This window comes from Tachypleus tridentatus, chromosome 3 (assembly GCF_004210375.1).
Source record: "Tachypleus tridentatus isolate NWPU-2018 chromosome 3, ASM421037v1, whole genome shotgun sequence".
NCBI lineage: Eukaryota > Metazoa > Arthropoda > Merostomata > Xiphosura > Limulidae > Tachypleus > Tachypleus tridentatus.
In genome coordinates this window covers 48,571,924-48,586,967 of record NC_134827.1, presented here as the reverse complement: position 1 = coordinate 48,586,967, position 15,044 = coordinate 48,571,924, and positions in this window count along the sequence as shown.

The following is a 15,044-nucleotide window of genomic DNA, read 5'->3' as shown; positions in this document are numbered from 1 at the left end:
GTGTGTAGATGGTTTAATAGTAGGTAACATTATGTAGCATGGTGTATTAAATTCATCTAGTTATTATTATTGTTGTGTAGGTGGTTTAATCGTAGGTAACACTATGCAGCATGGTGTAATATGTTCCTGTAGTTGTTATTATGGTTGTGTAGGTGGTTTATTAGTAGGTAACTTTATATAGTATGGTGTCATTTGTTCCTGTAGTTATTATTATAGTTGAGTATGTGGTTTACTAGTAGGTATCATTATGTAGCATGGTGTAATAAGTTCCTGTAGTTATTATTATGGTTGTGTAGGTTGTTTATTAGAATTTAACAATAAGTAGCATGGTGTAATACGTTCCTGTAGTTGTTATTATGGTTGTGTAGGTGGTTTAATAGTAGGTAACATTGTGTAGCATGGCGTGTTATGTTCGTCTAGTTATTTTTATCGTTGTGTATGTTGTTTAATAGTAAGTAACTTTATGTAACATGGTGTAATAAGTTCCTGTAGTTATTATTATTGTTGTGTAGGTGGTTTAATAGTAGGTAACTTTATGTAGCATGGTGGAATATATTCCTGTAGTTGTTATTGTAGTTGTGTTGTTAGTTTAATAATAGCTAACTTTATGTAGCATCGTGTAATAAGTTCCTGTAATTAATATTATGGTTGTATAGTTAGTTTAATAGTAGGTATCATTATGTAGCATGGTGTAATAAGTTCCTGTAGTTATTATTATGGTTGTGTAGGTGATTTAGTAGTGGGTAACTTTAAGTAGCATGGTGTAATACGTTTCTGTAGTTGTTATTATCGTTGTGTAGTTAGTTTAATAGTAGGTAACTTTATGTAGCATCATGTAATATGTTCCTGTAGTTATTATTATTGTTGTATAGTTGGTTTAATAGTAGGTAACATTTTGTAGCATGGTGCGTTAAATTCCTCATTTATTATTATGGTTGTGTAGGTGGTTTATTGGTAGGTAACTTTATAGAGCATGGTGTAATATGTTCCTGTAGTTGTTATAATCGTTGTGTAGTTAGTTTAATAGTAGGTATCTTTATGTAGCATGGTGTCATAAGTTCCTGTAGTTATTATTATAGTTGAGTAGATTGTTTATTAGAATTTTACAATATGTAGCATCGTGTAATACGTTCCTGTAGTTATTATTATGGTTCTGTAAGTTGTTTAATAGTAGGTAACTTTATGTAGCATGGTGTAATAAGTTCCTGTAGTTATTATTATTGTTGTGTAGGTGGTTAATTGGAAGGTAACATGATGTAGCATGGTGTAATAAGTTCCTGTAGTTATTATTATAGTTGTGTAGGTGGTTTAGTAGTCGGTAACTTTAAGTAGCATGGTGTAATAAGTTCCTGTAGTTAATATTATGGTTGTATAGTTAATTTAATAGTAGGTATCTTTATGTAGCATGGTGTAATAAGTTCCTTTAGTTGTTATAGTAGTTGGGTAGGTGGTTTAATAGTAGGTAACTTTATGTAGCATGGTGGAATAAGTTCCTGTAGTTGTTATTGTAGTTGTGTAGTTAGTTTAATAATAGGTAACTTTATGCAGCATCGTGTAATAAGTTCCTGTAGTTAATATTATGGTTGTATAGTTAGTTTAATAGTAGGTATCATTATATAGCATGGTGTAATAAGTTCCTTTAGTTGTTATAGTAGTTGGGTAGGTGGTTTAATAGTAGGTAACTTTATGTAGCATGGTGGAATAAGTTCCTGTAGTTGTTATTGTAGTTGTGTAGTTAGTTTAATAATAGGTAACTTTATGTAGCATCGTGTAATAAGTTCCTGTAGTTAATATTATGGTTGTGTAGTTAGTTTAATAGTAGGTATCTTTATGTAGCATGGTGTAATAAGTTCCTTTAGTTATTATTATGGTTGTGTAGGTAGTTTAGTAGTATGTAACTTTATGCAGCATACTGTAATAAGTTCCTGTAATTGTTATTTTCGTTGTGTAGTTTGTTTAATAGTAGGTAACTTTATGTAGCATCATGTAATAAGTTTTTGTAGTTGTTATTATAGTTGTGTAGGTGATTTAATAGTAGGTAACATTATGTAGCATGGTGTAATAAGTTACTCTACTTGTTATTAGAGTTGTGTGGTTAGTTTAGTAGTAGGTAACTTTATGTAGCATCGTGTAATAAGTTCCTGTGGTTATTATTGTAGTTGTGTAGGTGGTTTAATAGTAGGTAACATTGTGTAGCATGGTGTGTTAAGTTCCTCTATTTATTATTATGGTTGTGTAGGTGGTTTAATAGTAGGTAACTTTATGTAACATGGTATGTTAAGTTTTACTACTTATTCTTATGGTTGTGTAGGTGGTTTAATAGTAGGTAACATTATGTAGCATGGTGTAATAAGTTCGTGTAGTTATTATTATGGTTGTGTTGGTGGTTTAATAGTAGGTAACTTTATGTAGCATGGTGTAATAATTTCCTGTAGTTGTTATTATGGTTGTGTATGTGGTTTAATAGCAGGTAACTTTATGTAGCATGGTGTGTTAAGTTCAGCTAGTTATTATTATGGTTGTGTGGAGCCATATCGTGACATTATTTAATGTATCTTAAATAATACGATTGATCGAGTTAAAATTTGTCGTTTTGCAATATAAAATTCTTGTATTCTCAGATTTCAAGCATTTGTTAACATGAAGGTTTTAGAATTTCCGAGATTAGTATATCGGTTTTAGTTAATGGCATTGGAAAACTAAGGAATATGGATCATCTTAGGTGTGCAGAACAATATGGAAAGAGACTTGCAGTTTGCTCGAGATGTGATAAGCTAAGTGCGAAGTGTTTTAGCAGTTGAGAATCCACGAACATAAATTTTAGTTCAAAGGCTGTAAACGAGTGTCACATGACCATGCGCAACAGTATTAAAAATCATCCGAATGAAAAAAAACATTGTAAGTCACGTGTACACGAGCTTTTTGGACGATTTGCATTACTAAAGCAAATAGAAATTAAAATGAATTTTAATACTATTCTGTGCTGAGAGATATTGGTCAATTGGTGGGCCTATGGATTTCCATTGCAACCAAGTAGCTTCACAAGAGAGATCTTTGCAATGGAAAAGAAAACTACGGGGACATTGTCAAATTCACCATATTTCGTCAGGTGCTAAGATATTTATCCACTAATTCTTGAGGATTGGTGTTTCAGGTTCTAGTGCACTTCCTCTACCAACAGTGTGTATTTATAAATGTAATGTTAATGAATTTAATTATATACAGTTTAATGTGAAAGATAATAAAATAATATTAAAATTAAAATTATAAAAAATTATTTATCTTCTCTAACCCTAACAATAGAAACTAAATGGAGAAATATATTTGTTATACTTGCTAAACGTTGTATTATTTGTTTGTACAACTTTCATTACCTCATGAGATTTGATATTAATTATCTTCAAAGACGACACTTTGTGTCGTTAAGATATTTGTCCGATATCATTATTTATTCTTTCATTAACATTACAAATAATTTATTATTAAAGTCCGGATTATCTTACAAATAGTGACTTGTTTCATTAATTTTTAAGTTAATCTTTTGTGTATCAGTTTTAGCAATTTTATAATGGAATATAATATCGGGTCAACATGGCCAGGTCGGTTAATAGGTTAGACTTGTAATATGAGAGTTGCAGGTTTGAATTCACGTCTCACTAAACATACATGCCCGTGTAGCCTTGGGGTTATAACGTAAGAGAGAAAAGAGTTCCACCAGAGTTGATAGTGGGTAGTAATCACTATCTACTTTCCTCTAGTCTTAAACTGCTAAATTATGGACCCTTATAGCAGATAGCCAAAGTGTAGCTTTGTGCGAAATTCACACCAGTATAATATCAGGATATTTACTTTTAACAGAGCTGTTATCTAATTAATTGTAAACTTTTTCAAAAATGTCTTTTATTATCTAGATTTTTTAAAAATTAAATCCTTAATATTTGTTTTGGATCTTTTGTAAACATGGATTATAATTATCTATCTAAATATGGATTATAATTATATACGTAAGTATGAATTATAATTATCTATGTAAGTATGAATTATAATTTTCTACGTAAGTATGGATTGTAATTATCTATCTAAGTATGTATTAGAATTATCTATGTAAATATGGATTATAATTATCTATGTAACTAAGGATTATAATTATCTATGTAAATAATTTTCTATGGATTAAAATTATCTATGTAGATATGGATCATAATTTTCTACGTAAGTATGGATTATAATTTTCCATCACTATCCTTCTTGCTTTATGTAAGTATGGATTATAATTTTCCATCACTATCCTTCTTGCTATATGTAAGTATGGATTATAATTTTCCCTCACTGTCCTTCTTGCTATATGTAAGTATGGATTATACTTTTCCCTCACTGCCCTTCTTGCTTTATGTAAGTATGGATTATAATTTTCCTCACTGTCCTTCTTGCTTTATGTAAGTATGGATTATAATTTTCCCTCACTGTCCTTCTTGCTATATGTAAGTATGGATTATAATTTCCATCACTATCCTTCTTGCTTTATGTAAGTATGGATTATAATTTTCCATCACTATCCTTCTTGCTTTATGTAAGTATGGATTATAATTTTCCCTCACTGTCCTTCTTGCTATATGTAAGTATGGATTATAATTTTCCCTCACTGTCCTTCTTGCTATATGTAAGTATGGATTATAATTTCCATCACTATCCTTCTTGGTTTATGTAAGTATGGATTATAATTTTCTCTCACTGTCCTTCTTGCTATATGTAAGTATAAATTATAATTTTCCCTCACTGCCCTTCTTGCTTTATGTAAGTATGGATTATAATTTTCCCTCATTGCCCTTCTTGCTTTATGTAAGTATGGATTATAATTTTCCCTCACTGTCCTTCTTGCTATATGTAAGTATGGATTATAATTTCCCTCACTATCCTTCTTGCTTTATGTAAGTATGAATTATAATTTCCATCACTATCCTTCTTGCTATATGTAAGTATGGATTATAATTTTCCCTCACTGCCCTTCTTGCTTTATGTAAGTATGGATTATAATTTTCCTCACTGTCCTTCTTGCTTTATGTAAGTATGGATTATAATTTTCCCTCACTGTCCTTCTTGCTATATGTAAGTATGGATTATAATTTCCATCACTATCCTTCTTGCTTTATGTAAGTATGGATTATAATTTTCCATCACTATCCTTCTTGCTTTATGTAAGTATGGATTATAATTTTCCCTCACTGTCCTTCTTGCTATATGTAAGTATGGATTATAATTTTCCCTCACTGTCCTTCTTGCTATATGTAAGTATGGATTATAATTTCCATCACTATCCTTCTTGGTTTATGTAAGTATGGATTATAATTTTCTCTCACTGTCCTTCTTGCTATATGTAAGTATAAATTATAATTTTCCCTCACTGCCCTTCTTGCTTTATGTAAGTATGGATTATAATTTTCCCTCACTGTCCTTCTTGCTATATGTAAGTATGGATTATAATTTTCCCTCACTGTCCTTCTTGCTATATGTAAGTATGGATTATAATTTCCCTCACTATCCTTCTTGCTTTATGTAAGTATGAATTATAATTTTCCATCACTATCCTTCTTGCTTTATGTAAGTATGGATTATAATTTTCCCTCACTGTCCTTCTTGCTATATGTAAGTATGGATTATAATTTTCCATCACTATCCTTCTTGCTCTTTTCTCATTTTTTCATTGATTCTTCAACTTCTTTGGTAAATTTCCATTGTAGCTGTTTAGGACAATATTTAGATAAACTTAGGTTTGTTGTATTTATAATTATAAAGTCTTTAAAATATAAAACTAAATATTGTAATTTTTCTTCATTATTAACAGTTTGAAATTCACATTATTTTAAATTTTTATAAAGGATTTCATCCAATTTTAACTAAGTCGAATTTCTAACTATAAATAGTTACAAGGAAATGACATCAGGTCCAATTTCAAAATTATAAATATGAGAGTGAAATTTAGTTGTTATCAAAATAACATGTGGATTTATAATATTAAACATATATCCTTAATCTATGTTAATTTGTTCACAGCCACAAGCATTGTGTTTACTCTTCAAATCACCTAAAATTAGTGAATTATCATTATAAATTATTAATTTTATAAAAAAATATTTTGATCAAGATGATTTCTTGGTGAAATATTGATATTAATAATTGCACATTTAATATTTGAAATCCACACATCAATAGCTAAGACTTATTTAACACTGGAATCACTAGTGTCTCTAATTCGGATCTTATATAATATTTGACTAAAAGTGTTAACCCTGAAGAATGTTTGTTGATATCTGCTCTTTCTATAAATATTAAATATTTGACTAAAACTGTTAGCCCTAATAATTGTTTATTGATAACTGTCCTACCTATAAATATTAAATATTTGACTAAAACAATTCACCCTAATGAAATTTTATTGATATCTGCCCTTCCTATAAATATTAAACATTTGGCTAAAACTGTTAACCCTAAAGAATGTTTATTGATATCTGCCCTTCCTATAAATATTAAATATTTGACTAAAACTGTTAACCCTAATGAAATTTTATTGATATCTGCCCTTCCTATAAATATTAAATATTTAACTAAAACTGTTAACCCAGAAGAATGTTTATTGATATCTGCCCTTCCTATAAATATTAAATATTTGAATAAAAATGTTAACCCTAATGAATGTTTATTGATATCTGCCCTTCCTATAAATATTAAATATTCAACTAAAACCGTTAACCCTAATGAATGTTTATTGATATCTGTTCTTCCTATAAATATTAAATATTCAACTAAAACCGTTAACCCTAATGAATGTTTATTGATACCTGTCCTTACTATAAATACTAAATTTTTGATTAAAACTGTTGGAATGAACCTGTCCCTCCTGTAAATATTAAATCCTTTAGAATGATGGTTTATATTGTTTGTTGATCTCGTTTCGTATTATATAAATACTATGACAACTTATTTAATAAAACAACTCATCCCACTTTTACCCTGTGTGTTAACAACTGATATACCAAAACTTTAAGTTCCATCATAAAACTTTATAGAATGGACGACAACTGCCTGTTGTGGAGACACAAGTGTGGAGGACGACATTTCAAAATCTTCCGTCTTCAGGTCGTCCTCTACACTCGTATCTCTACAACAGACAGTTGTCGTCCATTCTACAAAGTTTCATCATGAATACTTTGCCTAATCAATCTATCAAAGAATATTTAAGTTCCATCATCTCGTCTCCCGTTAGAACAGCGTTAAGTATTCGGATTTAGAACGCTAAAGTCAGGGATCTGATTCCTCTCGGTGCGATTCCTCTTGGTGGACACAGAAGATAGCCAGATGTGGCTTTGCTATAGGAAAACATACATACTATTATCTCTGGGTAAAATATCTTGCCTTACATTTCAAAAGCCTTCCCCCGCTAGTACAGCGCTAAGTCTACGGATTTACAATGCTAAAATCAGGGGTTCGATTCCTCTCTGTGGGCTCACCAGATAGCCTGATGTGGCTTTGCTGTAAAAAACAACAACACACATACATTTAACAATAATACCACTTGTTTGGTAAACAGATTTAATTTAGGGTGATACACATATTATTCAGGATACAGACAGAAATGGAATTGAAGACAGATTACTTTTATAAAATATTTTTATTAAACGAGAAATCCGAGTTCTAAATGCGACCTCTCGATGTATAGAAATGTCAGTGAGTTGTTCATTAGTTTTCAAGCTCAGAGGGGTACCCGTGCTTTACTTACCACAGGAGTATCAAAATGTAAGTCACTGGACTTACTGGTATAGATTAGGAGGAGATAAGCACTTTTAACAGTTAACAGTTTATTTCTTATGTGATCTGGTATCTTGAAGATTTTCGTGCCGTACAAAGTGGAATAATCTAGTCCTAGTTAGAGCCATTACACTTGTTCAGATTCTACGACTTATCTGATTTTCTAACATTGCTGATAATCCTAATAGAATTATTATCTAGTATTCATTGTTTTTTGAACTGTATTCATAAGTGTCGTCTTCAGGGTTACAAAGTTTCAATTCTGATGGAGAGAAGTTATTTAATTCGTTGTTTTCTTACGAATCACTTCTTTAGGATGAACACGACTCTTCACGTGCTGCACCTGGAAGTGACGTATCTAGTTGCTAGGGTTACTGGATTTTGATTTTCTTGAGAAGAACTTTAATTGTGGTAGAAGGGGTGATATAAACACCGGGCTGAATAAGGTAAGAAGTGGCGCACAAACCTATTACATCTGTACACAACGTCACGAGGAGGGTAGTTCTCTTCTCTGTAGGGATTATGGATCTGATGTCAAGTTTTCTTAAAATTTATACAAGCATTTTATATTCGCCTTCAAGTGGAAAAAATATATAAATCGAAAAGAAAGTTATGTTAGGGATAAACATACACACATATATTACTGTGTAAAATTGTAAGGACAAAGTCATACATTGTATTTCAGGTTACTTTCTAAGAACAATAGAAGATAAATCATAGATGAAACATAAACAAAAATTGATTAATCTTCGTGTTTATTACAACATAAACTTAGTGGAAAATTTGAGTTCATCAAACAGTTAATATTTTGTATGTCCCATTTACTGTAATAAATACAGAAAGTATTTCAAACATTGTTTTAACATATTTAATCAAAGTGTTTTTTGTGATTTTACTCCAAGTGTCTCCAATATACTTCCATACATTATCTTTAGAAGCATATTTTGATCTGTCAAGTTTTTGATGTATCAAATCCCAGATCTGGTAAATTGGGTTCAGATCAGAGCTGTATGGGGACCATTGTATCATTTGAATGACTCCAGATCAAAGCTGTATGGGGACCATTGTATCATTTGTATGACTCCAGCAGCCTCTTTCTTAGCGAATTAATTTCTGTATAGGTTGGATGAATGTTTGGGGTTATTATCTTCTAGGTACTAGAATCATTTATCAATAATACACAAACCACTGGGTGCACCAGGATGGATCGGTATTTGTGAAGAGAAGCAGCCCCAAGTCTTAAAACATTGATGTATGTTTCTTCTACCAGACATTCAACACATGATCCATATATTACAAACTTGGACTCTTCCGTTCATAACATCTTCATCCAATTATTAACAGTCTAGTTACAATACAGCCGTACAACATTAGTTCTGTAGATGTATAGAAAGTTACCACACAGCCGTACTACTTTAGTTCTGTAGATGTATAGAAAGTTACCACACAGCCGTACAACATTAGTTCTGTAGATGTATAGAAAGTTACCACACAGCTGTACTACATTAGTTCTGTAGATGTATAGAAAGTTACCACACAGCCGTACAACATTAGTTCTGTAGATGTATAGAAAATTACCACACATCCGTACAACATTAGTTCTGTAGATGTATAGAAAGTTACCACACAGCCGTACAACATTAGTTCTGTAGATGTATAGAAAGTTACCACACAGCCGTACTACATTAGTTCTGTAGATGTATAGAAAGTTACCACACAGCCGTACAACATTAGTTCTGTAGATGTATAGAAAGTTACCACACAGCCGTACAACATTAGTTCTGTAGATGTATAGAAAGTTACCACACAGCCGTACAACATTAGTTCTGTAGATGTATAGAAAGTTACCACCCAGCAGTACAACATTATTTCTACAAACGAATTGAAAGTTACCACCCAGCCGTACAACATTATTTCTACAGACGAATTGAAAGTTACCACACAGCCGTACAACATTAGTTCTGTAGATGTATAGAAAGTTACCACCCAGCCGTACAACATTATTTCTACAGACGAATTGAAAGTTACCACCCAGCCGTACAACATTATTTCTACAGACGAATTGAAAGTTACCACACAGCCGTACAACATTAGTTCTGTAGATGTATAGAAAGTTACCACCCAGCCGTACAACATTATTTCTACAGACGAATTGAAAGTTACCACCCAGCCGTACAACATTATTTCTACAGACGAATTGAAAGTTACCACACAACCTTATTACACTAGTTATGTAAACGTATAGAAAGTTACCGTACAGTCGTATTACATTAGTTTTGTAGACGTATAGATTGTTACCATACAGCCGTACTACTTTAGTTGTATAGACGAATAAAAGGTTACCATACACCAACCTAAAAACCATTTTGGAGTTGTGTCGGACTTTGCTTGGATTCACGTTTCTCTTTTAAACGGACTGAAATACTTTTTAAACGTCCAGGAACATGAAACATCGGTTTCTGTTAACCGAATTAAATGTTAACCGTGTTTTTCGGTTTACTGCTCGTAGTTACGTTATTATGTTCTGAATACTGCGGCAAGCTGGTAGACCTGAACTGTTTAAAATACACTTCACTAAACTGAAAGTTGACTGGACGTAATGGTTTAGTTTCTTTCTTGGGAATGATTGTTATATTGGTGAATTTCCACTGGAACGAATAACACTAAGAAAGATTTGTTTGTTTTTGAAATTCGTGCAAAGCTACTCGAGAGCTATCTGTGCTAGTCGTCCCTAATTTAGCAGTGTAAGACTAGAGGGAAGGCAACTAGTCATCACCACCCATCGCCAACTCTTGGGCTACTCTTTTACCAACGAATAATGGGATTGACCGTCACATTATAACGCCCTCATGGCTGAAAGGGCGAGTATGTTTGGTGGGACGGAGATGCGAACCTGCGACCCTCAGATTACGAGTCGCACGCCTTAACACGCTTGGTCCACTAAGAATGAAGAGAGAAGTTAAATAATTGAGAGATGAGAAGGTCAGCTGCACTTTTAAAAATTGGTGTTGAAAGGGTTAATACGTGTTTTCATTACACAGTGGTACAGTGTTAAGTTTATCAATGCGTAATTATGAAAGTGTTCATTACGTCACCGTTACATAAAAAACACATATTTCACGAATAGTAGATGTAAGTTAATTGGAAGATACATTTGAAAAAGTTACAATAAAAATTAATTTTTCTTTCACTTTGAATTTTCGAATTATTTGATAATATGTAAAAAAAAACCCTTTCGCGATGGGTCAGATGTCAAAGGCCATGTCATCGCGTTTGTTGACTTGCATTCAACGTTTTATTGCACTGTTATGAATTTATGTCAAGAAGTGTGAAATTAGATTTCAGATTATATTTCCAACTTTGTTACTGTATATTAGCTGACCTTTTAATTTAACAGTAAATGTTAAAATAACACATCTAAATATAAATTATAGTGAGTCACGTGGAATACCGAATGCAGTACTGTTTAAAATTAGATGTTTCACACGCCTCAATACAAAGTCTACAGTTTCGTTAAAATGAGGAACTCAAATTATCAGTATTGACAAGCTAAAAGAAGAACATCATACACTTCTATTTTGCTGAATCAAACACAGAAACCCCCTTTACCTCTTTCTATTCGCAAACAAACGCGGTAGAGTTTTAGTTCAGAGAGAGAAATCAGAAGAAGACTTCTCTCTCCAACTGCGGTGGTCAGGAACGTTGTGGTTCATCTTCGTCCCTTTACTTGAGAGATTGTTGAAATTTTCATGGAAATTTGTCTTTATTTTGGTTTGATTTCTTTAAGGTATAGAAGTGAGGTGGGGTATGTGAGAGGGACACGAGAGAAGGCGTAAGGGAAGTGAGCCAGGCCTTGGCCTGTGGTCAGTATAACCTGGCGGCTGGTGAGTTGATTTAGAATTGACTATAACTGACTAAAACGACTCTTTCCACTTTTTGAAACGGTTCCTTATATACGCCTTTTTTAATTATATGCATGTGAACAACCAATCAACAGCTTAGAATATCCCCCTAGTGGTTCTCTCGTCCATTTCAATACGTGAAAAGGCTACAACGTTTATTCCATCTACGATCTCAGGGTGGTAAGTTGTGTCTTTATTCTACTTGAAGTTTCATATAATTTTTTAAAAATCTAAATACGTCTTAGTTACTTAGCTTGATAAATTATTGTGAAATTATGTGGTATCAGTATAGTTATTTACGATTTTTTTGGTTATAATTGTACACACAAGACCTAAAAAAATTGGTATGATATCCTCCACGTGCAAAGTTTTAAAAGGCTTAGCAACCTATGCCCATTCACAATGATGTTCAAAATTCGTACCTAGAAGAGATAATTGTTTGCTATATTTCTTTGTTTATTGTTGTTCTATATTTAAGAAAAATAGGCTTCATAACTTATTTCTGAACAGTAATAATCTATATGCATATATAATGCATCATAATTGAAATACGATTATATTACAAAATACTAGCTAAATTACAGCCAAGACAGGGTCACTTTGTGAAGAAAATGAGTGCACGTGCAACGAGTCAGTAGAAGTTATGCACTGTTAGCTAGTCACCACTGGAAGGGAAAGTCAATATAATACAACATAATAAATATATATAAATGTGTAACATTATGAGACTTAAGCTACTTAGACTAAACGACCGTATTTTCATGTTATGATATGTAGTCATTCCAGCGCGAGAAAAGCATAATTTATACTTATTTCATATTTTTAAACTTTGGTTACGAGGTCGGTCAGTTGACACAACCCCACATAGTTAGGTTATAAGTCTTACTGAAAACATACAACAGAAATGTATTTAAGAGGTTTTAGAAATTACACAAATAATATCCGAGATTAATAGGATGAAGTTTTCTTAATCGTTACCTGAAATCACTTCGCACTGTGAATACTAAGGAAACAGATTATATTCTCATCAACAATTTTTTAATAAAAATATTTCATTAAAAACCTGATTTATCGTGTACAAAACTTTACTGACGGTCCACTAAATTTTGTGAAGGCACACATACTGTATCAAAAGTTATAATATAAATACTTAACGTGTCCAGATATGTATACGAACTTGTGTGTATTATGTTATTGAGCCTGTTGCGAAATTTCCAAGTTTGGTTCATCGTGAATTCTTTGGACTCGTCTACTCTTGTTTGTGTATCAGTTTCTCAATGCTGACATCTAAGCCGTTTTTTACATAATTGTTTGGATTCTAGTTTTGAATCAGAAGTCATGAAACTATCAGTGCTATCCATTTTGTTTTGTCCGATTTTCAAAAACTAGTTGCTGACATCTAAGCCGTTTTTTACATAATTGTTTGAATTCTAGTTTTGAATCAGAAGTCATGAAACTATCAGTGCTATCCATTTTGTTTTGTCCGGTTTCAAAAGCTAGTTGCTGACATCTAAGCCGTTTTTTACATAATTGTTTGGATTCTAGTTTTGAATCAGAAGTCATGAAACTATCGGTGCTATACATTTTGTTTTGTCCGGTTTCAAAAGCTAGTTGCTAACAATATAATAACTATAGAAAATAAGTGAAAAAGTGAGAAATATAAACTCTGATACAAGTTGTTTGAAACTTTGATATATACTAACAGAACATTTTATTTAACAATATTTCCTTTCATTTGATAAACTGCCTACGACATAGATGGAAGGGTTAATGATTCTTTCTTCTAGGGATGGGAACCTTCACAAAGTTAGAGATTTGTAAGATAAGATTCATTCAAAATAGTGCGAGAACAGCGTTTCGTCTTAAAACAAAAATTAGGAGGACACGATTCTCACACCATTACACCACTGTTGATAAAGCTTACGATTCTCACACCATTACACGACTGCTGATAAAGCTTACGATTCTCACACCATTACACCACTGCTGATAAAGCTTACGATTCTCACACCATTACACCACTGCTGATAAAGCTTACGATTCTCACACCATTACACCACTGCTGATAAAGCTTACGATTCCCAAACCATTACACCACTGCTGATAAAGCTTACGATTCTCACACCATTACACCACTGCTGATAAAGCTTATTTTGTTGTTTCTTTGTTGAATTTCACGCATAGCTACTCGAGGGCTATCGGCACTTGTCATCCACAATTTTGGTCTTCATCTAGAAGGATAGGCAATTAGTCATCACCACCCATCGCCAACTCTTGAGTTACTCTTACCAATGAATAATAGGATTGATCGTGAAATTATAACGCTCCCACCGCTGAAAGGGCGAATATGTTTGACGAAGGGTTTTTGAGAAAGGTGATTAGAGATTTAATCAAAGATTAACAGACCTGTTTGTGTTGTCGTGAAAGAGATAAGAGATGTAGTCTGAGTAGTTGTTAGTTACCTGTTATCATTAATATTGTATTTAGTTGGTTGGAGATTAGAGATTTAATCAAAGATTAACAGACCTGTTTGTGTTGTCGTGAAAGAGATAAGAGATGTAGTCTGAGTAGTTGTTAGTTACCTGTTATCATTAATATTGTATTTAGTTGATTGGAGATTAGAGATTTAATCAAAGATTAACAGACCTGTTTGTGTTGTCGTGAAAGAGATAAGAGGTGTAGTCTGAGTAGTTGTTAGTTACCTGTTATCATTAATATTGTATTTAGTTGATTGGTGATTAGAGATTTAATCAAAGATTAACAGACCTGCTTGTGTTGTCGTGAAAGAGATAAGAGGTGTAGTCTGAGTAGTTGTTAGTTACCTGTTATCATTAATATTGTATTTACTTGATTGGAGATTAGAGATTTAATCAAAGATTAACAGACCTGTTTGTGTTGTCGTGAAAGAGATAAGAGATGTAGTCTGAGTAGTTGTTAGTTACCTGTTATCATTAATATTGTATTTAGTTGATTGGTGATTAGAGATTTAATCAAAGATTAACAGACCTGTTTGTGTTGTCGTGAAAGAGATAAGAGGTGTAGTCTGAGTAGTTGTTAGTTACCTGTTATCATTAATATTGTATTTACTTGATTGGAGATTAGAGATTTAATCAAAGATTAACAGACCTGTTTGTGTTGTCGTGAAAGAGATAAGAGATGTAGTCTGAGTAGTTGTTAGTTACCTGTTATCATTAATATTGTATTTAGTTGATTGGAGATTAGAGATTTAATCAAAGATTAACAGACCTGTTTGTGTTGTCGTGAAAGAGATAAGAGATGTAGTCTGAGTAGTTGTTAGTTACCTGTTATCATTAATATTGTATTTAGTTGATTGGAGAT